Source organism: Protopterus annectens, chromosome 16.part0 (genome assembly GCF_019279795.1).
Source record: "Protopterus annectens isolate FY-2018-M chromosome 16.part0, PAN1.0, whole genome shotgun sequence".
NCBI lineage: Eukaryota > Metazoa > Chordata > Ceratodontiformes > Protopteridae > Protopterus > Protopterus annectens.
The window spans coordinates 876,567,920-876,593,131 of NC_056750.1; the positions used below are offsets into that span (position 1 = coordinate 876,567,920).

Genomic DNA, 25,212 nt, shown 5'->3' on the forward strand with positions numbered 1-25,212 from the left:
ATTAACAAAGTCTTGGGTCCTGCGTCGGCAGCTGTCCCTTCATCCATGACGCCAGGTCGTCAGAGTATAAAACATGCAGCTGACGCCATTACATCAGTCTTTCTTGCCGTGTGTTGCCCAAAGCAGAAACAGTTCGCAAGTGCTGGTCGGCACCCTCCTGAAATTTTCGTTTTCGAGTTTCAGAACCAAAGTCTTCAACTTAAAGCTAAGTACTCCATTGCGGAAACTTTTTCTTGCTCCTTACCTAAGCCAGTTGCCACTTCAGCAGTACTTAGTGAGGCGCTTTCGCAGCCCCTGATACCCGCTACTTTTGATTCGCAGGCCCCTTACTGAGACCCATTTGGAGTCCGGTATGCTGCGAGATGCTTCACCTGTGGAACCCATGGATGTCTCTACCTTGCATGGGTCCGGAGCCGCTGTTCAGGCACCGGCTTCTGAGGGTTTCAGGCCTACAGTCTTGCATATTTAACCGACTCCACCTATTATACTAAGGGCTAAATCTCAATCTATGTCTAAAAAACTGATGCCCAGGCCCCTATGCCTAAAAAACAAATGATCAAAATGGCTGAAGATCTTATTACTCTAATCAGAGGTAGTCAATCCCCCCCCCCCCCCTTCTAAGAGGCCTAAGGCTGAGCTTGACTATGTATCTTTTGATCAGAACTATGTTTCTTTTGATTCTTCTAATGACCTGGATTTGTCCATGCCTACTTATGAGGATTCTGATGCAGACATTCCATTCCCTCTGCTTCCCCCCCGAGGACTTTTCTTTTGGGGAAACTTATATACCTTAAGGGAGCATTTCCACTGGGAAAGTCAGGAATTTTCTGAATCAAAAAAGAGGCTTAGGGATTTCCTTCCTCTACCTCAGCATAGGCCTTTGGCTATACCTCCTGTACTAGACATTGTTGATGTGTTTTCGGAATCCAGTATGGCCCCTGATTCCCTGCCTCCGGCTCCTAGTAAACCTGACAGATACTACAGGGTTCCGGAGTCACACAAGTTCCTTTTCAAAAATCCTGTTGCGGATCCAGAAACGATTTCTCAGGGCCCCAAGGGCATTAAGGCTTCTACTGCTAAAAATCCTACCCCTTCTGATAGAGACTCCAGGGCGCTGGATAGATGGGTTAAAAAGGTTTATACTTCAGCAACCTTGGCAATCAGGGCTTTAAACTGCCAATTTCATATGTTAAAATATCAACAGCATATTATTGGACTTCTTAAACAGAAAATGATGTTGATTTCTGACTGTGGAAAATAGATTTACAGGATTTATTGCATTCAGCTGAACAAGTTGGAAAACATACTTTGCAATGTGGTTTGGATTCCTTAGAGGCCTCTTGCAGGGCTGCTGCTACTGGGTCTGTGCTTAGAAGGCATGCTTGGCTCAAGGAGCAATCTCTGCCTGATCATGTTAAAGCGAAATTGTTGGATGCCCCATTAAATCAGGACCGCCTGTTTGGCAATAAGGCTGAAGTTCTAAAAAAGATGGAGGATAAAGCTAAATCTATGCAAACTGTAAAATACTTCTTACAAGTGCAACCTCCAAGATTTAGTAGGCACTGGCCTACTAAGAATTGGTCCTTTCCAGCTCCTTCCAGATCCTCTCAAGCCAAACCCAGACACACCAAAAGCTCCAAGTTTCAGTCCCAGGGGACTCTCAGAACTAAGCAGTGGGGGGCCTCCACCTCCAAATCTGTAAATAACAAGACACCCCCCCCCCATAGTAAACCGTCTCAATGACTTTCCTTTAAAATTACCAAGTACTTACCTTTTAGCCGCCCCGTTTGGGGGGAAAAATTGCTCTTCATGCAAAAAACTGGGAACTCATAACCCAGGACAAATGGGTTTTAAATTTAGTGTCCCAGGGATACAGATTTCATTTCCACACGTTGCCAACACCAAACAGGTGGCCAGACCTGCCCCTAAATCAGTGGGCAGAGGCTCAAAAACAAGTACTTTCCCTCTTAAACATGAGGGCTATTCAACCAGTACCAGAAGAGGAGAAGGGACAAGGTTTCTATTCCAGGCTTTTCCTGGTACCCAGAAAAGACAATTCATGGCGTCCAATTCTGGACCTGTCTACCCTAAACATCTTTCTGGACATTCCAAAATTCAAGATGCTGACTCTTCACCAGTTGCATCCTATGCTAGGCAAAGATGCCTGGTTGGCAACTCTAGATTTAAAAGAAGCTTACCTGCATATCCCAATCAGGGAATCTTGCAGACGATACCTACGCTTCAAAGCAGGCTACTTACATTATCAGTTCTTTGCACTGCCCTTTGGCTTGTCTACTGTGCCCAGGGTTTTCACAAAGTGCCTGGCTCCAGTAATTGCATTTTGCAGGCAAAGAAATATTCAAATGTATCCATACCTGGATGATTTTCTAAGTCAGGCAGAAAACCAGGCCATACTTCTAAATCAATTGGCGTTTTAGAAAGGGTTCTAACTTCTCTGGGGTGCACCATAAACAAAAAGAAATCACAACTGGTACCCTCTCAACAGATTACATTCCTGGGTGCAAGGTTGAATACAACTGCCCAGATGGCTTTCCTCACTCCAGAAAAGCAAATTCATTTGGTAACTTACTTCAAACAAGTGGCTACAAAAACCCTGCTTTCTGCAAGGCAAATATTGCAAGCCTTGGGGTTCATGGCCTCCTGCATTCTTCTAATTCCATATGCAAGACTGCATATGAGGAAACTTCAGTGGTACTTAAAAAGTCTATGGAGTCACCATTGTCACAGCCCGGAAACAATGATTCCTATCATACCTTGCGTACGCCTGGAGTTCCTGTAGTGGGCAGAGGCCTGCCACCAAAACAAGGGACTTCCATTCACACTACCTCCTAACGCCCGAACCCTAACTGCAGAAGCATCAGACTATGCATGGGGGGCTCACCTGGCAGGGAAGTGCATTCAGGGCAAATGGAACCCAAATCAAATGCACCTACATATCAATCAAAAAGAAATGTTAGCTGTATAGAATCCTCTGACAGCCTTCAAGGACCACATTCTTCCAGGACAACTAATGGTAAAGACGGACAACACCACAGTCATATGGTACATAAACAAGCAGGGGTTTACAATTTCCTACCTCTTTTGCTGACTAACCATGGCATTGTGGAGCATGGCCTTGATCTACCAAGTGCACCTACAAGCTCAATTCCTGCCAGGAAAATTGAATACACTGGCAGACGGACTAAGCAGAACTCTCATGGACCCACACAAGTGGAAACTGGAACCACGGATTTTCAACATGTTGACAAGCAAATGGGGGCACCTGGACATAGATCTATTTGCCTCCCCCCCAGAACTACCAGTTGGACAAATTTTGCACAAGGACTCCCCACAAAAAAGCCTGGAAAGTGGTTGCTCTGTCCTTCAGCTGGAAAAACCTATCAGTCTATTCCTTTCCCCCTCTGCCTCTGCTCTCCAAAGTTCTGCTAAAAGTCAAACAGGACAAACCAAGAATGATTTTGATTGCTCCAGACTGGCCACACCAACACTGGTACCCACTCCTGCACAGTGTCTCACAAATTTCTCCCTGGCACCTGCCTCAGACACCTTCCTTGCTGTCTCAGCCGGAGAACCAAATTCTGCAACCTCAGCTCCCAACATTGAACCTTGCAGCTTGGCTAATCACTTAAATTCACCCTTAGCATCCCTCAGCAAACCTGTGATAGATGTCATCTTGGAGGCGAGAAGACCTAGTACTAGAAAATCTTATGCTGACAAATGGAAAAGATTCTGTGCCTGGAACCAATGTTTAGGAATGAGCACAGCAGCACCTAATTTACCTCAGATTTTGCAATACTTAACTGAGATGCTTTACAAGGGCCTGTCTTTTTTTCTCTATTAAAATCCACATTTCAGCTATTTCAGCTCACTATAACACAGAACCACCTCTCTTTTCTCATCCCCTGCTCAAGCAGTATCTCAGTGGAGCAAAGAACTTGAGGCCACCCAGGAGAGCTCCCACCCCTGCCTGGAACTTTAACTTTGTTTTGGAGAAGCTCACTCTACCTCCTTTCGAGCCAGCTGCTACTGCACACTTAAAATTTCTTTCTTGGAAAACAGCCTTCCTTTTAGCAGTCACTTCAACTAGAAGGATATCTGAATTACAGACACTTATGGCAGTGGAGCCTTTTGTCATCTTTCATGCGGATAGGGTATCTCTGAAGACCAATCCATCCTTCATGCCCAAGGTGGTTTCCAGTGTGGCTCTTAATCAGTCCATTCATTTACCAGCATTCGATCTCAATCCACAGAACAAAGGGGAACGGGATGTTCATCGTGTTTCACTGTTGCAGTCATTACACTTGGGTTATCCTGCTGGCAGGTGACCCGCAGTCGGCCCGAGTTCCAAGGTCGTGGTCCGGCATCGGTTGCTGTCGCCTCTTCCCTGACGTCAGTGCGCCAGGGGTATAAAAGTTGCAACCAACGCCATTTTCTTCAGTCTTTCTTGCCGCACGGTGCCCGAAGCAAAAGCAGTTCGCAAGTGCCGGTTGGCCGACTCCTGAGATTTTCAAAATTGAGTTTCAGAACTGAAGTCTTCAGTAAAGCTAAGTACCCCGTTGGGGAAACTTTTTCTTGCTCCAGACTGATGTCAATAAAAGTTAATAATTGTATTTCTTGTGGGAAGCAAATACCTCATAAGGACTTTCACTCTTAATGTATTCCTTGCCTAGGCCCTGACCATGACGTTACCAGTTGTCGGTTTTGTGCTAGATTCAATAAACGCACTATTAAAAGTTGGTTTGATTTTGCTTTACATTATTTTGGCCGAAGGTTTAATTACATAATGCCGTCGGAACAACCGACGGCCGAAAAAACACAAAGACAAAGAAAAGGGCAGGCATCCGAGGTCCAAAACCGACGAAGCCTCTTCAAGGCCAGTCGCCGGTTCTCAGTGAGGCGCTTTCACAGCCCCCTGATACTGGCTACCTCAGAGCCACAGGCCGTAACCAACAGCCACGTGGAGACACAATGGCCTGTGGAAACTCAAGGTATTGGGCCTATGGAAACTATTTCCTCAGATGGGTCCGGAGCCGCTGAGCAGGCATCGGCTTCTGAGGGTGTTTTCAGACCTTCACAGCTTACAATTAAGCCCACTACAGCTGCCAAGGCAAAGTCAAAAACTCCATTAAAGACGAGGAAACAAGCACAGCATTCTCCAGAACAGTCATCCATGCCGAAGACCTAATTACTTTAATCAGGGGTTCCCATGCCCCTCCTGACAAAAGGCCTAGGCAAGACACTGACTATGATTTCTCTGACCAGGTTTCCATTTCCTCTGATTCCTCTTCTGATCAGGGATATTCTCTCCCTCCCTATGAGAACTCTGATGCAGAAGAGTCTGTACCTTCAGCCTCTCCACCTGAGGATTATTCTTTTGGGGAAACCCTGCACACCATGAGGGAGCATTTCCACTGGGAGAGCCAGGATTATTCAGAATCCAAGAAAAGGCTCAGATACTTCCTTTTATTGTCTCATCACAGGCCCCTGGCTATCCCCCTGTGCTTGATATTGTTGATGATGTTTTCTCTGAATCCAGTCTGTCTCCCGATTCTTTAGCCCCTGCACCAGTCAAGCCAGACAGGTACTTACAGGGTCCCTGACTCTCATAAATTTCTTTACAAAAACCCCGCTGCAGACCCAGAAACAATTTCTCAGGGTCCTAAAGGGGTTAATGCTTCCACTGCTAAAAATCCTGTCCCCTCGGATAGGGGTTCCAGAGCTCTGGACAGATGGGGGAAAAAAGTTTACACTTCTGCTACTTTAGCTGTAAGGGCTTTAAATTGCCAGTTTCACATGCTTAAATATCAACAGTACCTCATGTCATTGTTAAAACAGAAAATGGTTTCAAATTCAGAAAGTCCTGACAGTAAGGAAATGCAGGATTTGTTGCATGCAGTTGAACAAGTGGGAAAGCGTACTCTGCAATGTGGTTTTGATTCATTAGAGGCTTCTTGTAGAGCCGCAGTTACAGGCTCTGTTATTCGAAGGCATGCTTGGTTGAAAGAACAAAGTTTACCTGACCATGTTAAAGTAAAATTATTGGATGCTCCACTACAGCATGATACTTTGTTTGGTGTTAAGGCAGAAGAGTTGTTAAAGAAAATGGAGGATAATGCAAAATCAATGCAGACAGTGAAGGATTTCTTACAGGTTCAACCTCCTAGATTTAGCAGAAACTGGCCTTCAAAAAATTGGTCCTTTCCAGTGTCAGACAGGCCACAAAGAGGCAGATACAGGTGCCCAAGAGGCAGATCTCAGCCCCAAGGCTCCTACAGACCTAAACAGTGGGGTGCTTCAGCCACCAAAGGAGGGAAAGACAAATCACAACCTTATAGGAAACAGTCCCAATGACTTCCCTCTACAAATGCCAGGCACTTACCTTTTGGCAGCACCCCTAGGGGGAAAACTAGCACTTTTCACAAAAAAATTGGCACATGATCACCCAGGACCAATGGGTGCTGAATATTGTTTCTCAGGGTTACAGGTTCCACTTCCACACGCTTCCAAAATCAAAAGGTATGCCAGACCTGCCACAAAACCAATGGGCAGAGGTGCAAAAACAGATTGCTGCTCTTATGGACATGGGAGCTATTCAAAGAGTTCCACAGCAAGAACAGGGACAAAGATTTTACTCAAGATTTTTCTTAGTACCCATTAAGGACAAAGCCTGGAGACCAATACTGGACCTGTCAACCCTAAATACTTTCCTGGATGTTCCAAAATTCAAAATGTTAACACTACAGCAACTTCTGCCCATGCTGGGCAAGAAGGCTTGGCTAGTTACTTTGGACCTCAAGGAGGCATACCTGCATGTCCCAGTCAGACAATCTTGCAGAAGATACCTCAGATTCATAGCAGGCTCAATGCACTACCAATTCTCTGCACTGCCCTTTGGCTTATCTACTGCGCCCAGGGTCTTCACAAAATGCCTGGCACCAGTAATTGCATTTTGCAGACAAAAAGGAATTCAAATATATCCCTACTTGGATGACTGCCTTATTCAAGCAGAGAGCAAGGACATTCTTCTAAAACATCTGGCGTTTCTAAAAAGATTACTAATTTGCCTAGGGTACACAGTAAACGAAAAGAAATCAAAACTAGTGCCCTCTCAAGAGATAATATTCCTGGGTGCAAGATTAAATACTACTTCCCAAATGGCTTATCTCACGCCAGACAAATGAAGGCAACTGACTCATTATTTTCAGATGATGGCAACAAAGACCCAGCTCCCTGCAAGAAAAATTCTGCAGTCCCTGGGCTTCATGGCATCCTGCATTCTACTAATTCCATATGCAAAACTGCATATGAGGAAACTACAATGGTATCTAAAAAGTGTTTGGACTCAGCATTGTCACAGCCTGGAGACAATCATAACTTTAATTCCTTACCTACAACAGGAGTTTTGATGGTGCTCCCAGGCCTGTCACCTCAACAAGGGACAGCCTTTCACCTTACCCACAGCCAGGCAGACAATAACGGATGCATCGGATTATGCCTGGGGGGCACATATGGCAGGAAAATGTATTCAGGGTACGTGGCCCAAGGAACGAATGCATCTTCATATCAATCAAAAAGAGATGCTAGCTGTACAGAATGCCCTGACAGCTTTCAAGGACCTACTACATCCAGGACAACTATTAATAAAGACGGACAATACCACAGTTATGTGGTACGTAAACAAGCAAGGGGGCACACATTCCTACCCCCTATGCAGGCAAGCCATGACTTTGTGGAACACAGCACTGACCTATCAAGTACATCTGCCGGCACAATTTCTGCCAGGAACAAAAAATACACTGGCAGACGAACTAAGCAGAAATCTCATGAATCCTCATGAATGGAAACTAAATCCACAAGTGTTCAGCATGATAAAGAGGAAATGGGGACGCCCAGACATAGATCTTTTTGCCTCCTCTCACAATTACCAAATACAGAAATTCTGCACAAGAACCTATCACTCTCAAGCATGGAAAGTGGATGCCCTATCATTCAGCTGTAAAGGCCTGACAGTCTATGCCTTCCCTCTGATGCCTCTTCTTACCAAGGTGCTCCTAAAAGTCAGACAAGAAAGGCCAAAAATGATCCTGATTGCCCCAGACTGGCCATGCCAGCACTGGTACCCAACCCTAAAGAACTTGTCTCAAGGCCCAGCTTGGCTTCTACCTCAAATTCCTCATCTTCTGACACAACAAAACAATCAGATTCTGCACAGTCAACTCAGAACCTTAAATCTGGCAGCATGGCAGATAATGTAGCCACTCAGACTGCACCTCTCTCTAAAGCTGTTATGGATGTCATTTTAAAAGCCAGGAGGCCCAGCACTAAGAAATCTTATGCAGAAAAATGGAAGAGATTCTGTGCTTGGAACCAGGCACAAGGGCTCAAACCACTTGTCCCCAATGTACCTCAGATTTTACAATACCTAACTGAGATGCTGGGCAAAGGCCTATCTTTCTCATCTATTAAAATCCATGCCTCTGCCATTTCAGCCCATTACAATACGGAACTTCCTATTTTTTCACATCCTCTACTACGACAGTACCTCAGAGGGGCAAAAAATATAAGACCCCCAAGGAGAGCACCAGTACCAACTTGGGATCTCAATTTTTTTTTTAGAAAAACTCACACTGCCTCCTTTTGAACCAGCCAGCACAACTGATCCAAAATACTTATCATGGAAAACTGCTCTGCTCCTAGCAATCACTTCAACAAGAAGAGTCACAGAGTTACAGGCATTAATGGCTGTGGAACCTTTCATCATTTTTCATCAGGACAGGGTTTCTCTTAGGACAAACCCAACATTCATGCTAAAAGTGGTCTCCAATGTGGCCTTAAACCAAACCATACATTTACCTACTTTCTACCCAAATCCCAAGAATAAAGGGGAGAGACTTCTGCACGCTTTGGATATACACAGACAGCTACGATTCTACTTGGACAAAACAAAAGCTTTCAGAAAAACTGAGCAACTGTTTGTAGCCTATGCTGCAGGATCACAAGGCAAGCCTATTACAAAGCAGACAATCTCAAAATGGATAGGACACTGCATCCGCTTCTGTTATGCACAACATGGCAAATCAGTGCCTACGGGCAGTAGGCCTCATTCTACCAGAGCAGCAGCCACTTCAGCAGCATTTCTCAGAGGAGTACCAACCAAAGACATTTTAGAAGCTGCAACCTGGAGCTCAGTGCACACTTTCACCAAACACTACCACTTACCTCTCTACTCTAAATCCAGAGCAGGCTTTGCCACTGCAGTTCTGCAGGGCCTAGTAGCCTCTCCAAATCCAATTTAGACCCAGCCGCCCAACCTCAGCTTTGGGATTAGTGTAATGACTGCAACAGTGAAACACGAACGTAGTACAGTTGTGTACCTACCATAAATGTAGATGTTCGAGTGTATTCACTGTTGCAGTCCAGGTTACCCACCCACCTTCCCCCTTTTCTTTGCTGGGACTTTTCTGTACTTCTCAACTCTATACAACCTATGTGGTGTATTTGCTTGTAGATGAAGGAAAGGTTTATAGTAATATATGCATGTTTTTTGGCATATTTATATCTTTCCAGCCTTCCTGTCTGGGGGCACCTGACATCTGGGGTAAGAAAAACTGAAGAAAATGGCGTTGGTTGCAACTTTTATACCCCTGGCGCACTGACGTCAGGGAAGAGGTGACAGCAACCGATGCCGGACCAAGACTTTGGAACTCGGGCCGACTGCGGGTCGCCTGCCAGCAGGATAACCCAAGTGTAATAACTGCAACAGTGAATACCCTCGAACATCTACATTTATGTTAGGTACACAGCTGTACTTTCTGCATTCCTTGGACGTGCACATACAACTTAGATTCTACTTGGAGAGAACTACATTTCAAAGAAAATCTGAACAGTTGCTGGTAGCATTTGCTGCTGGGGCAGAGGGGAAGGCTATTTCAAAACAAGCCATCTCTAAATGGATAAGCCATTGCATTAATTTCTGCTATAAGCACCATGGAAAATCTATCCCCCAGGGGATCAGATCTCATTCCACCAGGGCTGCATCTACTTCTGCAGCCTTTCTCAGATGTGTTTCTACCAGGGATATTCTATACACTGCTACCTGGAGATCTGTACATACTTTCACCAAGCATTATCATTTACCAATGTTCTCTAAATCCAGAGCTGGCTTTGCCACTGCTGTCTTGCAGGGCCTTATGGTCCTAATGCTGTATAATTTCCTCCTCCCAACCATAGCTTTGGGAATCTACCCAAATGTAATGACTGCAACAGTGAAACACGAAGAACATAGTACAGTTGTGTATGCATAAATGTAGATGTTAGAGTGTATTCACTGTTGCAGTCCTGGTTACCCTCCCTCCAGCCCCCTGTTTTTCTCTGGCTATACCTCTACTTTCCTTTTACTATGCTTAAAAGCCTTTTTGGTGCATTTGCTTTTGGTTAGAGCTATATTTTTGTGGTTTTAATTTTATTTTGCTCCCCATTAGGGGGGCACCTGTCATTTGGGGCAAGAAAAACTGATGTAATGGCATCGGCTGCATGTTTTATACCCCTGACGTCATGGAAGAAGGGTCAGCAACCGACGCAGGACCCAAGACTTTGTTAATCAGGCCGACTGAGGGCAACCTGCTAGCAGATTACCCAAATTTAATGTCTGCAACAGTGAATACACTCGGAACATCTACGTTTATGGTAAGTGTACACAACTGTATTTTGTATTGTTCCCACAAATTCAGGTTATATCGGAATGATTTTCTTCTTTCCCTTTCTAAAGATCACACACCTAGTAATTTCATATCTTTCATGATATTAAATACTTCAGTTGCTGTTGGTTTAAATTTTGATTTCCATTTTCTGGTATTTGCTTTTTTGGAAACCACTAGCAATGAATTGGCAAGTAGTTACTATGTCTAGGCAGTTCAGATCCTAAGATACAACAGTTTGCTTTCCCAACATTTATGTCAGAGTATTCTGTTGGGAATTTTTTAAATCTACCTACTCATTACAGTCCCAAAAATTATCCCAGTTTACCTCTGCCTTTTTCCTACTACAACTGAAACATTTTATGTCTACTAGAAGAAAAAAACTCTGAATGCTTGGGGTATAAAAATACCTATGCAGACACTTCCAAGTGAAGTTCCCAAACCTTCTGGACTCTGTTGCATGTTTGGGAACCGTACAGATGTCCTCCCATTTTTACTTTGTAAATTGCCTTTTCAGATGCTTTCTAATCTTTTTTAACCTACTAATTGATTCTTTCAGTTGTCATGCAATATTTTATAAGCCCTACAAATTGTCCTTTAACAACAGCTTTGGTTCTTGATTTGACTAAAAACCTCACCAGAGCAGGTCTTTCAATTAAGATTTCCTTCTTCCTTTCTGTTTGCTTATACACTGTCAATCCCTGGTAGGAAAGACCGTCTCTTTCTTACCTGCAGTCCAAACTTCTGCTTGATCTCATCCTTTTCTACTAATTTTCTATATATAGTTATTTGCACTCGGTGCATTGATTCTTTTACCAAATTTCTCTAGTAAATTCCAACCTCATGTTATCCATTTTCTATATCTTTACTTGCAGTTATCCCTGTTGGAAAAATCTGCATTCTCTAGTCCCTTGTTAGCTTAGTTGTTGGAATTTTCCGCTACTTTGTGAATTTAATATTCTGTATAGTTTTTCTATTTTAGTATATGCATGCATCCAGAATCCTGCACTCTTTCTTGACCCCCCCCCCCCCATATCATCATCCCTGTCTACTTTGATTTACAACCTTCTGGTTGTGTGATATGCATATGAGCCTCAACTGTGTTAACTCAAGTAGCCATTTAAATCCGGTAAGGCTAAATCACCTTGTTTTATGAGGTGGATCAACTCATCTTTCTTGCACATTCTTTCAGCTCTTTATTGCAGTCCTCAGCTTCTCTAGTTGAGAATATGCCTGACTGGTGTATAAAATGAAGGGGACAAAAATATTTTCACTACTTACTTTCCATATTTGTAATCAAGAACTTCTAGCTGCTCTGTTTTTATATTATCTTTTTAGTCTCTTCACACATATCCTTAGCTGTCATAAATCATTTTTAACCAGGCACCTAAATATTTCATCTTACTGTGTCTACACAAATATGGATGTTCATCGTGTTACCCTGCTGCAGTCATCACACTTGGGTTATCCTGCCGTCAGGCGGTCCCGCAGTCGGCCTGAGTTCCAAAGTCTTGGTCCGGCGTCGGTTGCTGTAGCTTCTTCCCTGACGTCAGTGCGCCAGGGGTATATAAGCGGCATCCGACGCCATTTTCTTCAGTCTTTCTTGCCGCGAGGTGCCCGAAGCAGAAGCGGTTCGCAAGTGCTGGTCGGGCCGACACCTGAGATTTTCGAATCGAATTTCAGTCCAAAGTCTTCAATAAAGCTAAGTAAGTACCCCGTTGGGGAACATTTTCTTGCCTCAGTTCGATGTCAGAAAAAGTTAACAATTGCATTTCTTGTAGGAAGCAAATACCTCATAAGGGCTTCCATTCTTATTGTATTCCTTGCCTAGGCCCAGACCACAAAGTCACAGGTTGTCGTTTTTGTGCTAGGTTTAATAAACGAACTATCAAATGCCATTTTGACTTCGCACGACATTACTTTGGTAGGAAATTTAATTATATCATGCCGTCGGAGCAGCCGACGACCGGCATGCATAAAAAATGCAAGGATAAGGACAGGCAGCCTAGGAACAAGCCAGACTCCGAGGCCTCTGCTGGGCCTGTTGCCGGTTTTCCGGTTTTCAGTGAGGCGCCTATGCAGCCCCTGACGACCGCAGAATTGGAACCCCAGACAGCTTTGGATTCTCTAGCAGAGTGTACTAGGCCGTTGCAGCCGTCTTCATTAGGCCCTTCCGACACCGGAGCAGAAGGAGATCCCAGTGCCGTAGAAACACCTTCGGTTGCAGAAGGTGTCTTCAGACCGGCTACACTCACCATTAAATCTTATGCTAAGCTTAAAACTCCATTAAAACCAAAAAAGACTGTACATCACTCTCCAGTTCAAGGCCCCATGCCTAAGAAACAGATGCTTAAGATGGCTGAAGATTTGATTACCCTAATCAGGGGTTCCCATCCCCCTCCAGATAAAAGACCAAGACAAGAGGAGGATTATGCTTCCTCTGACCAGGTTTCTATTTCCTCAGATTCTTCTGAGGAACAGGATTACACTTTTCCCCCTTATGAAGACTCTGATGCTGAAGACTCTATTCCCTCAGCATCTCTCCTTGAAGACTACTCCTTTGGGGAAACCTTACATACCATGAGGGAACATTTCCACTGGGAAGGCCAGGACTAATCTGATTCTAAGAAAAGGCTCCGGGAGTTCCTTTTACTACCCCAGCAGAGACCACTTGCTATCCCTCCAGTTTTAGACATTGTGGATGATGTTTACTTGGAATCTAGTCTAAATCCAGACTCTCTACCCCCTGCTCCAGCCAAACCAGTCAGATACTACAGAGTACCTGACTCACACAAATTTCTTTATAAAATCCCTGTGGCTGACCCAGAAACAATTTCTCAGGTCCCAAAGGGGCTAAAGCTTCTATGGCTAAAAATCCTGTGCCCTCTGAAAGGGATTCCAGAGCCCTAGATAGATGGGGAAAGAAGATATACACCTCAGCTACTCTGGCTATGAGAGCATTAAATTGTCAGTTTCACATGCTGAAATATCAGCAATTCCTAATGTCTCAATTAAAACAAAAAATGAGCACACATTCTGAACAGTCTGAATTCAAGGAAATGCAGGATCTGTTGCATGCAGCTGAACAGGTGGGCAAACATACTTTACAATGTGGATTTGATTCATTGGAAGCTTCTTGTAGAGCAGCTGTTACTGGGTCTGTCATACGTAGACATGCTTGGTTAAAAGAACAAACCCTACCTGATCATGTTAAAGCAAAATTATTGGATGCACCTTTACAGCGGGATGTATTTGGTGTCAAAGCAGAAGAGGTTTTAAAGAAAATGGAGGATAAGGCAAAGTCTATGCAGACAGTCAAGGTTTTTTTACAGGTACAATCCCCTCATTTCAGCAGAAATTGGCCAACAAAAAACTGGTCCTTTCCAGCTTCTGACAGATCACAGAGGGGCAAATACAGACGCCCAAGGGGCGGAAGGTCAGTCACAAGGCCCTTACCAACCTCGCCAATGGGGTACTGCTACCCAGAAAGGAGGAGAAGACAGGCCCCAAGCTAGCAGAAGACAAACGCAATGACTCAACCTTCAAACTACCAAGCAAATCTCTCTTGGCAGCTCCCTTGGGAGAAAAATTAGCACTTTTTGCAGACAAATGGCACATCATCACAAAAGACAAATGGGTCCTAAACATTGTCTCACAAGGATACAGATTCCACTTTCATACCTTGCTAAGGATAAAAGGAATGCCAAACCTGCCACCAAATCAATGGGCAGAGGCACAAAAACAAATTACAGCTCTCATGGACATGAGAGCCATTCAACAGGTACCTACACAGGAGCAAGGACAAGGATTTTACTCAAGACTCTTTCTAGTCCCAAGAAAGGACAAAGCATGGAGACCCATTCTGGATCTTTCAATTCTGAACACCTATCTGCAAGTACCAAAATTCAAGATGCTAACACTACAGCAGCTTCTTCCCATGCTGGGCAAGAATGCTTAGCTAGTAACGTTGGACCTCAAGGAGGCATACCTGCATGTCCCTGTCAGACAAAATTGCAGAAGATACCTCCGCTTCATTGCAGGTTCAACCCATTATCAATTCTCTGCACTGCCCTTTGGCTTATCTACTGCGCCCAGGGTCTTCACAAAATGCCTGTCACCAGTAATTGCATACTGCAGACAAAGAGGAATTCAAATATACCCATACCTGGACGACTGCCTTATTCAAGCAGAAAGCAAGGGCATTCTTTTAAAGCATCTGACATTTGTCAAACACCTTCTAAGTTGCCTAGGGTACACAGTAAACAAAAAGAAATCAAAACTAGTGCCCTCACAACACATAATATTCCTGGGTGCCAGCTTGAATACAACGGCCCAGATGGCTTATCTCACACCAGACAAGCAACAACAGCTGACTCAATACTCCAAAATAATGGCAACAAAGACCCAACTCCCTGCAAAAAAAATTCTGCAGGCCTTGGGATTCATGGCATCTTGCATACTACTAATACCATTTGCAAAACTGCATATGAGGAAATTACAATGGTACCTGAAAAGCGTATGGACTCAGTACAGCCACAGCTTTGAAACAGTGATACCACTCATTCCCTGCCTTCAACAGGAGTTTCTATGGTGGGCACAGGCATGTCACCTCAACAAGGGTCAGCCTTTCACCTTACCCACAGCCAGGCAAACTATGACAACAGATGCATCGGACTATGCCTGGGGAGCACACGTGGCAGGACAGTGCATTCAGGGCAAATGGACTACAGATCAAAGGCATCTGCATGTCAATCAAAAAGAAATGCTAGCAGTACAGAATGCCCTAACAGCTTTCAAGGACCTCTTACACCCAGGACAACTAATAATAAAGACGGACAGTACCACAGTAATGTGGTACATAAACAAGCAAGGAGGCACACATTCCTACCCTCTATACAGGCAAGCAATGACCTTGTGGAACACAGCACTGTCTTACCAAATTCAGCTACAAGCACAACTCCTGCCAGGAAAGAAAAACACATTGGCAGACGACCTAAGCAGAAACATCATGGATCCCCACGAGTGTAAACTAGATCCACAAGTATTTGCAATGATAACTCAAAAATGGGGACGCCCAGACATAGATCTGTTTGCCAACCCCAAAGCTACCAACTTCAAAAATTTTGCACAAGGACATTCCAACCACAAGCTTGGAAAGTGGACACCCTCACATTCAGTTGGAAAACATTAACAGTGTATGCATTTCCTGTACTGCCTCTTCTAGCAAAGGTACTGCTGAAAGTCAGATTAGAGAGGCCACAAATGATACTCATTGCACCAGACTGGCCACGCCAGCACTGGTATCCAATTCTAAGGAACCTGGCCCACGGCCCACCATGGATTTTACCGCAAATTCCTCACCTGCTCACCCAGCGAGACAATTAGATTCTACACTGCCAGCTCAAGACTTTAAACCTAGCTGCATGGCAAATTACCTAAACAACCAGCCAACACCTCTATCCAAAGCTGTTATGGATGTCATTCTGGAGGCCAGGAGGCCCAGCACCAGGAAAACCTATTCAGGCAAATGGAAAAGGTTTTGCGCCTGGAACCAGGCTAGAGGCCAAAATCCCCTTGATCCCAACATTCCTCAGATTCTACAATATTTAACTGAGATGTTGCACAAAGGACTTTCCTTTTCCTCTATTAAGATCCACGCCTCAACAATTTCAGCTCATTACAACACGAATCCTCCTTTATTTTCACATCCACTCCTAAGACAGTACCTCAGAGGGGCTAAGAACATAAGACCGCCCAGGAGAGCACCAACACCTACTTGGGAACTCAACTTTGTTCTGCAAAAGCTTACACTGCCACCCTTTGAACCAGCTTTTTCCGCTGATTTAAAATTTCTTTCATGGAAAACTGCCCTGCTACTAGCAATAACTTTAGCTAGAAGAGTCTCAGAGCTACAGGCACTAATGGCAGTGGTGCCTTTCCTCATTTTTCATCAAGGCAGAGTCTCTCTACGATCCAAACCATTCATTTGCCCACCTTTTTCCCAAATCCCCAGAACAAAGGAGAAAGACTCCTGCACTCTTTGGAAATTCACAGGCAATTACGTTACTACTTGGATAAAGCTAAGGTTTTCAGAAAATCTGACCAGCTCTGTGTAGCCTATGCTGCAGGATCACAAGGAAAAGCTATTTCAAAACAGACCATTTCAAAATGGATAGGACATTGCATACATTTCTGCTACACGCATCATGGGAAACCGGTACCTGCTAACATTAGGTCCCACTCCACCAGGGCTACAGCTACATCAGCAGCCTTTCTCAGGGGGGTGCCAACCAAGGATATTCTGGAAGCTGCAACTTGGAGTTCAGTGCACACCTTCACCAAACACTATCACTTACCTCTATATTCTAAGACTAGAGCTGGTTTTGCCACTGCAGTTTTGCAGGGCCTACTAGCTTCTTCTAACCCTGTTCAACTCCACCACCCATCCTTAGCTTTGGGATTCAACCCAAGTGTGATGACTGCAGCAGGGTAACACGATGAACATAGTACAGTTTTGTACCTACCATAAATGTAGATGTTCGAGTGTTCACCCTGCTGCAGTCCAGGTTAACCTCCCTCCATCCCCTCTGGACTAGCTGGACTTATCTATACCATTCTATCCTATACAATCTCTGTGGTGTACTTGCTTGTGCCAGAAGGTATTGTTTTATTTTTTTATGTACATTTTTATATAGCTACATATATATATATATATATATATATATATATATATATATATATATATATATATATATATATTGCCTACCTATTGGGGGCACCTGACATCTGGGGCAAGAAAAACTGAAGAAAATGGCGTTGGATACCTCTTATATACCCCTGGCGCAGTGACGTCGGGGAAGAAGCGACAGCAACCGACGCTGGACCAAGACTTTGGAACTCAGGCCGACTACGGGACCGCCTGACGGCAGGATAACCCAAGTGTGATGACTGCAGCAGGGTGAACACTCGAACATCTACATTTATGGTAGGTACAAAACTGTACTTTATTGCTGAACCAATGTATTTGGGGTACACAGTTAACTGCAATAGCTTTTATCTCCATTAATTTTGTATCCTAGGAAGACTTGAAACTGTCTCAGAATGCTGTACAATACTGAAATTTCATTTTCTGGATGTATTGAGTCCAAAGTAAATACCATCTGTAAGAATAAGTCTAACTTTTCTTAATTACCATGCCAGCCATTTCCTTGAGTTTCTAAGTCCCATATTTTCTTTGCAGGTAGCTGTAATGGTGAAACAAATAAAGGAGAAAGAGGACATCCCTGGATTCTTTTTTCCTATTGTTCTGTCATCATCACTTTCCACTTTATTTATTTTGCTGTAATATAAATCAAATAATGGAAAAAAGGACACCTCTGTGAGATTCCCCTATTCAAACACAGCTTGTTGGAGAGGAACTATCCTACCTTAATTCTTGCTTCTGATCCTTCACATATTTTACTAATTAATCCTGTTATTTTATTAGGGAACTCAAATGCTTACTTTGCCCTAATTGTAAAATCTCAGCTGACTGCACTGAATGTTTTGCTGCATCAAGACTCTCAAACAGTAGCTGTTGTCTTGCATTCTGCTTCCCTCTGTGTCATTGTTCTAGTAGTTTTGCCAGCTTTTTCCCTCCCCTCCACAAAACCACACTAATGCATACTTGTTAGTTTTAACAACATCTTTGTCATTCTCTTGGCTAATCTAGATATGAACAATTTATAGTTATTATTTAAAATTGACATGGGTCTATTTGAATCTTGATCCGAAGTGTGTTTTACACTCTTTGGACAGTACAGCCACCACAGCTTTCTCCCAATGTGCTGGTGCTCCCCTTTGTTTAAAATATTGTTAAAGTAAATCTTGCAGATATTTTTTCTTTGGAAGCTAGGAAGTAAGAAAGTCAAACTGTCTGCTCCTGGAGACTTCCTAATTTTACATGTCACTGTTTGTTTTTCCTCATCTCTTATTAATTGTTGAATCTTAACTTTCGCTGACCTTGGCATAATTAAGTCTTCCATAAGTATTACCATTTTGTGTTTTTTCTTTGTTTCCACATTCCACTACTTTGTAGAAATGTTCATTAAATTTCTGAAATGTATGGAATGTTTGTAGCTTCTTTGGTTATATTTCTGTCTTAGGATACTTAAGTTTGGCTACAACCTTTTCTACTTTGTGCTGCCTAAGTAGTTGTCAAAGTAGCTTAACAGGAACCTTTTTTAAATTCATGCATACTATCCATATACAACTTTATTTTCCCTTTAGCACACTGCAGTTCTTGTTATGTAAGATTCCCCTTATTCTGCACAGCATTAATCTGTCAACCCCTTCAAATAATTTGTGTGATTCCTTTCCCGCATATTTCTCATTTATTTTCACCTTGTTTTAAACTCTCATTTTTATTTTATCCCACTCGCTATCTCTTCTGCCATAAATTACTAACCTCCCTAATGATGCTCTAATAATTTCCACTACCCATTCCTAAAATTCCTTTGACAAGCAAGTATGAGGTTATTGCTTCATGGCCCTGCATATTTATCTTAGTTTTCATTGTTGTATGATGTGAATTAGTTATTGGATGTGTGTCATAGATTTCAATTAAATGTACATGTTCCTATGACATATAATTCTATTCAGTTTTGCTCAGTTGTGTTTTGGGAAGTATGTAATTTGAGTTCCTTCTACTTAATTCATATCTTCCATACCAAATATTTTCATATGATTCTTTAGAAATCTACCCTGTTTTGTTATATTACCCTTCTAGGTCTCCTGGATATATCCTCAGTATTGAAAATAAGTTCCAGTCCCCATCCATAAATAATATTCCTTGCTAAACCTAATTATTTCCCCCTGATTTTCTTAGCTCTACAGTAGTAGTTTTTCATGGGATACAAGTACATGCCAGCATAATCTTTCTTCCTTGTAGACAGCCTCTTATTACTACAAATCTACCATTATTGTCCCTTTTCCACTTCTGTTGTGCTTGGAGCCACTCTAGCATCCAGTATTATTGCTCCCCTTTTCCTTTACCCGTGATGATCTGCTGACTATTCTTGAAATCCTTTCTTATCTGAATTCGCATTCTGATTTCTTTCCAGATGTCTGTTTAGCATTGCTGTTTGCACCCTACATTTCTTAATATAAATTTAGTACTCTCTGCTTTTTTTGTCTGCAACTGTAAGGCCATTTACATTCCATGATAATTTCGACATAGTTGCCATTATGCTAGAAAGCTGTTGCTCCTCTCTATTAATATTTGGCAGAGTCACAAAACTGTATACATTTTCAGAAAATAAAGTTTTCTCTCTCCGGCTAGGAGCAGTTTTCCCAAATAAACAGCAGCTCCCACATGCATTACCAAAACAAAATTAAGGTTACCCATACTAAAGTGCATGACATAGCTTGTGTTCTCAATTACAGTGATATGTCTGTTCTTTTTTTTTATTTCTGTTCCTCTCCTTGATGTGAAAAACAGCTTGCTTGCTTGAATTCATTAATTTATCTTTTACCGCTAAGACAAAGGTATATTGACTACTTTTATGTATGCTAATTTGTGCATTTTTCTATTAAATGCATTAAATAGGCTGCTGCGGAGGCTATTACTTCTTATTCACTTCCCACAGTTTTAAACTTTATATTTCACTGAATGCATTGCTATCATACCTTTATACATTTATCTTGGCAAAGAGTGCTTACAACTCTCAAGATTAGTTGCTTGCACCTGCAGATAGCCCACCTCCAGCAGACAGAAGAGAGGAAGAAGAAAAAGTTAACACCTTTGCAGATGCATGAAAAAATTTTGTAGGTTTCACTTGGCACACAGTATGTGCACTTCTCTGGCTAAGTGCCTATGCCTCCATACTTGCCTCCCAACGAGAGCATTTGCTAATGGTGGGGGGGGGGGAGCTAATTGCTTTGCATATGCAAGAAATTTACCATTTGTACTGCGGTGGTGGTGCTGCAGTAGCGTTGTCGCCTCACAGTAAAGACGTCCTGTTCGATTCTCAGCTAGAGCGTCTTCTGTGTGGAAACATGCGTGAATGGGCGTACCTTTGTTGAAGGTTGTGCATCAGGGCCGGCAGCTCGGCACGTAAAAATCTACTGCCAATCATTAGCGGAGCAGAGTTGAACTGTGGCGACCCCTAATCGGGAAAAGCCGAAAGACACAACAACATGCCTTTCATAATTTGGTCTTTTTCAAGTCTATTACAAAATGTGTTTATAGCTTAAGCCATTGAAATTGATCTAGACGTCTTTCCCTGTAAAAACAAGTCAAATTATGATATTTCTACATATAACATAACCATTACACTTTAGCATCCCGCTCCCCAGCAGCCCATGACTACAGCATTTTCTGACTTGCTTCCATCCAGCATACCTTATTTTCTTATAATGTTAAACCTTACAACTGAAAATGTACCTGCTTGCTTTACTGTCTTTAACATATACAGCAGTCACTGATAAGACCCCCCACCTCACATTTAAAATATCCTTGAATGCGCACTACTAAAACTGCTTTACAATATAGTATGCTATTCACATCATGAAATTGTTTATACATGTATTAACAAGAGCAAAAACTGTTTTGCCTATTTTGTCCCTTCAGTACTAATGATATAAAGTGGGGTATAAAGCTTGCCCATGTTTAACAAATTCATTCAAGTTCAGTCTCTCAGACAGTTTTTGTAAAGTTATATTTCCCATGTCTATTCCTGTGTCCAATGAGATTGATGCTTTTATAGTCTCCCATTTATTTGTTAATTTCAGTGTTGCTAGTCTTCCTGAACTTCTCCATGCCCCATCAGCAGTCTGTCATTCAAACCCAAGGTGCTCTTTATTCTTGTAGCCAAGGGTTGTGCCTTTTTTTCTGTGTCACAAATATTTTCCTTTAGAACAGTGGAAACATTTTCTGTGGCAAAAATCTCTTTTTGGTTTTTAATGTCAGAAGAATGAGAAACTGAGTCCCCTTCTACATGCTGGTCTTTGTTTTATAAACATTATTTCCTCCTAAGCCTGTTCTGCATCTAAAAATGTATGTGATCCTCCAGGAAAAAAAAATATTCTGAAAGCAGCTGGATACAGCTGCTTGAATCTCACATCTACCTCTCATCATTCCCCTATTGCCTGGTGTACAGTGAGTACTTATTTTTCAGAAATACTTTATCTCCAGTTTTAATACTTTTTTTTTGCCATGACTTTGTTAGCAACAACTCTTTCTTCTGGCATGATTGCATCTTTATTAATACAGGTCATGGCTGCTTTCTCAAGACTGGTTTTGGAGTACAAGTATAATGCACCTTCTCAATTAACGGTTCCAGATCTGGAAGACCAGTTCTAGTTCCCCTGGTATAGCAGAAAGTCTCAGGTGTTCCCTGGTCTCTTTACTAATGTCTGGTGAAACATTTCTTCTTTAGAAGGTTCATGCTCGGCTGTCTTTTTTTTCTTTATTTCAACCTCTGATTTTTGCAGTTTTATTAGTTCGTCTGAATAGCCAGTTAAAGCTGCTTATGTTTTTTTTTCTTTTTCAGTCTTTTGATAATTTGGGTTGATACATCCCTTCAGTGTTTCATTTATTTTAAACACCTCCGAGTGGATATGATTTGTTTTTACTAAATTTTGGAAGTAATCTTCTGTACCTTAGCTGCAACTTCAACTTGCTGAACAGCTGCAGAATACTTCCCGAGCAGATTTTTCTATTGTTGTTCAGGTTCATTTTCTCTCAGGCTTTCCAAGCATCATCTTTGCTGGCATTCAAGTAGTATAATTTATCAGCAAGTGACCAAATGTTTGTCAAACTGACATTTACTGGCCCTTCTCTTGTAGTTTGTTTTCATACTGGGGTAGTTAAGATTAACCTGTTGATCAGTGTGCAGCCATCTTGAAAGTCAGCATTATAGCACTACTTGAATAACTTTTACTAGATTCCCATACTGGATCAGATTCATATATACTATTGTATGGCATTCATTAAGCCCCCCCCCCCTACAATATCTTCATTATATTGCATAAAGCATATTGCCCTGCACATAGAGAACCGCACTAGCAAAAACTCTAGCCAAACAACCTAAAGAAACAGTGCCTCTAATTTAATTCTGGCCCATATCTTCTCAGTGTTCTGTAAAATTATCCAAAAATAATTTGCTGCCAACTTGCACAGTATTTCGACCACTATAAATTACTTTCTCTGACACAGCATGGCTTTTGGGCAAGTCGCAGCATCATTATAGTACTGTGGATGTTAACTGGAAAAGTTCTACTTACTGTGGATAAAGGTAACCTCGCTGTCACTCTTTTTTTTTTAGAGGTTTGTAGTGCATGCCATCATTATAGTTTTTTTGAAGTAGGTAGTAGCAAAAATGCTACCTGATGGTTCTAATAATGCCTCTCTAGTATACTTAACAGAATTAAGGTTATCAATTTGATATCTGCCAGTGACCTCCTCCTAAAAGATGTTTTGAAAGGTTCTATGGTTGGTGTTCTACTAATTTTTAATTTTCATAAACTCCCCATTGACTTTGTGCAGATACTCCTCCCAGCAAAATTAATTTTAGTCTAATCTCGCCTGTCTATACTTAAAACCATACGTATACTACCACTGAATTAAATCAATACTAAAGCCGTACTATGCCATTTAGAGCACACCAAAACTTAAATTTTTTAGCCACTAATATTTTAGATATTGAAGACCTTAACATCACTCTGGTTGAAACTACTTCCACCTTCAAATGTCTGGTCATCTGATTTGACTATATTCTGAATTTTGATACACTCTTTGAAAAGTAAGACAGGAACAGAATAATTTCTTTCTCTTTTGGGACTATACAAGTTTCCATTTTCCTTCTTTTATTGCATTGTCTGCAGTAGGTAAAGCAATCTTATTTGCCCAGCTTCAGTTCAGCTTTTTATTAATAGCCTCTGCCTTAAATACTCTCAAACTGTGCAGCGCATTTTTAACAAAATGTGTTCGTTATATTTTCCCCCTGGACAAGAGCATCACTGCCAAACAATCAGTAAAGCAAAATGGCTACTCTTGAAGCAAAGAGCAGACCTTTTGCACCCCCTCCCCTCTGCTTTGTGCTGAAGCCTTTTCAGTAGTGCTAAAGTAACCATGAAAATCCCTTTGTTGTAATATTAGAGGGCAAACACACGATGTAAGAGTGTTCAATCTCGCCGTTTGTTCTTACACACGGGTTCGGAGCCGATCCTCGGCTCCGAGTCGGCCGAATTGCCAAGCTCTGAATCTCAGAGAAGCTCGAGACCAGCCCATATCCCACAATCCTCCCTGCCATTACCCAGATCTAGTTTGCCGCTGCAACAGATCGGATCGAGGAGAGCTCGGACCAGATAGAAAATTGAGATTTGCTTACTATTTACAGATAAGATACTGATTTTTTTTCCTGATATTACCTTATATTTCTTAGGTTGTTATAGAAGTGCTGTGTGTGTGTGTTATATGTGTGTGTGTGTGTGTGTGTGTGTGTGTGTGTGTGTGTATATATATATATATATATATATATATCACACACACACACACACACATATATATATATATATATATATATATATATATATATATATATATATATATACACCCTTTTTTTTCTTCAGGCACCCTTTTGTGGCCTAACCCTTCTTCTTTGGGTGTGGTTTTTTGTGAGTGTCTTCTTTTATATAGCCCTTTCCACATATCTATATTCATATAGGATTAGCAGTTTTTTCTATACTCATTAGTTATTGTTGTTATATTAGTATGTCAGAAAAAGCTAAATCTGGCTTTAAAAGATGTCAGTATGGGCAGAAAATGTCCATTACTGACAATCATGCTTCCTGCGTCTACTGTCTTGGCCCTCTCCATCTTCAAGAGGATTGCTCTATTTGCCATTCCTTTAGCAGGGGGGTCATGACAGATAGGCACAGGAAGCTCATAGACAGAGGGTTACTGAAGCCTGCCTTTCAAGAGGCTTTGGACAAGCCGGATCAGGCTTCTAAATCCTCAAAGGGGTCGAAGATGTCGGAGCCCATGTCATCGGCTCCGAGTTCATCTTCTAGGGTTCGTTCGCCGGTTCCACAGATCTTGGGGCCGAGCGTTGAACATTTATCTTTTCCTGAACCCCAGATCTTGGAACCGGTGTCGGAACTGCCACCACCGTCCATTCTTCGGTCGGTGCCATCTTCGGCTCCTTCGACCCGTTCTTCCAGACCTTTATCTGACACAGATGTGGATCGTGTCATGCAGAAACTCATGGAAAACACGGCCCTTTCTAAGTTAATTGCAGTTTCCTCCCAGTTGGTGTCAAAACTAGAAGGCCTCCCCATATCTCCAATGAGTCCTCCTTCGAGACCCATCCAGATCTCGGAGCCGGGAGAGGATGACCTGATGATAGTGGAGCCCTTGGTGCCGAAACCGTCCATTGCACGATCGACGCCATTGACTTCGACTCCTTCGGAACCGATAGGGGAGTCGCGGAGCCGACTGTCTCTCCTCGGTTCC

At 42.4% G+C, this 25,212-nt stretch overlaps 1 protein-coding gene across 6 annotated transcripts in view; it reads left to right on the plus strand.

Annotated features, from left to right (window-relative positions):
• ATXN2L (ataxin 2 like) overlaps positions 1-25,212 on the plus strand; it is a 1,992,254-nt gene that overhangs the window by 880,030 nt on the left and 1,087,012 nt on the right. The gene's annotated exons all lie outside the window — the stretch shown is intronic.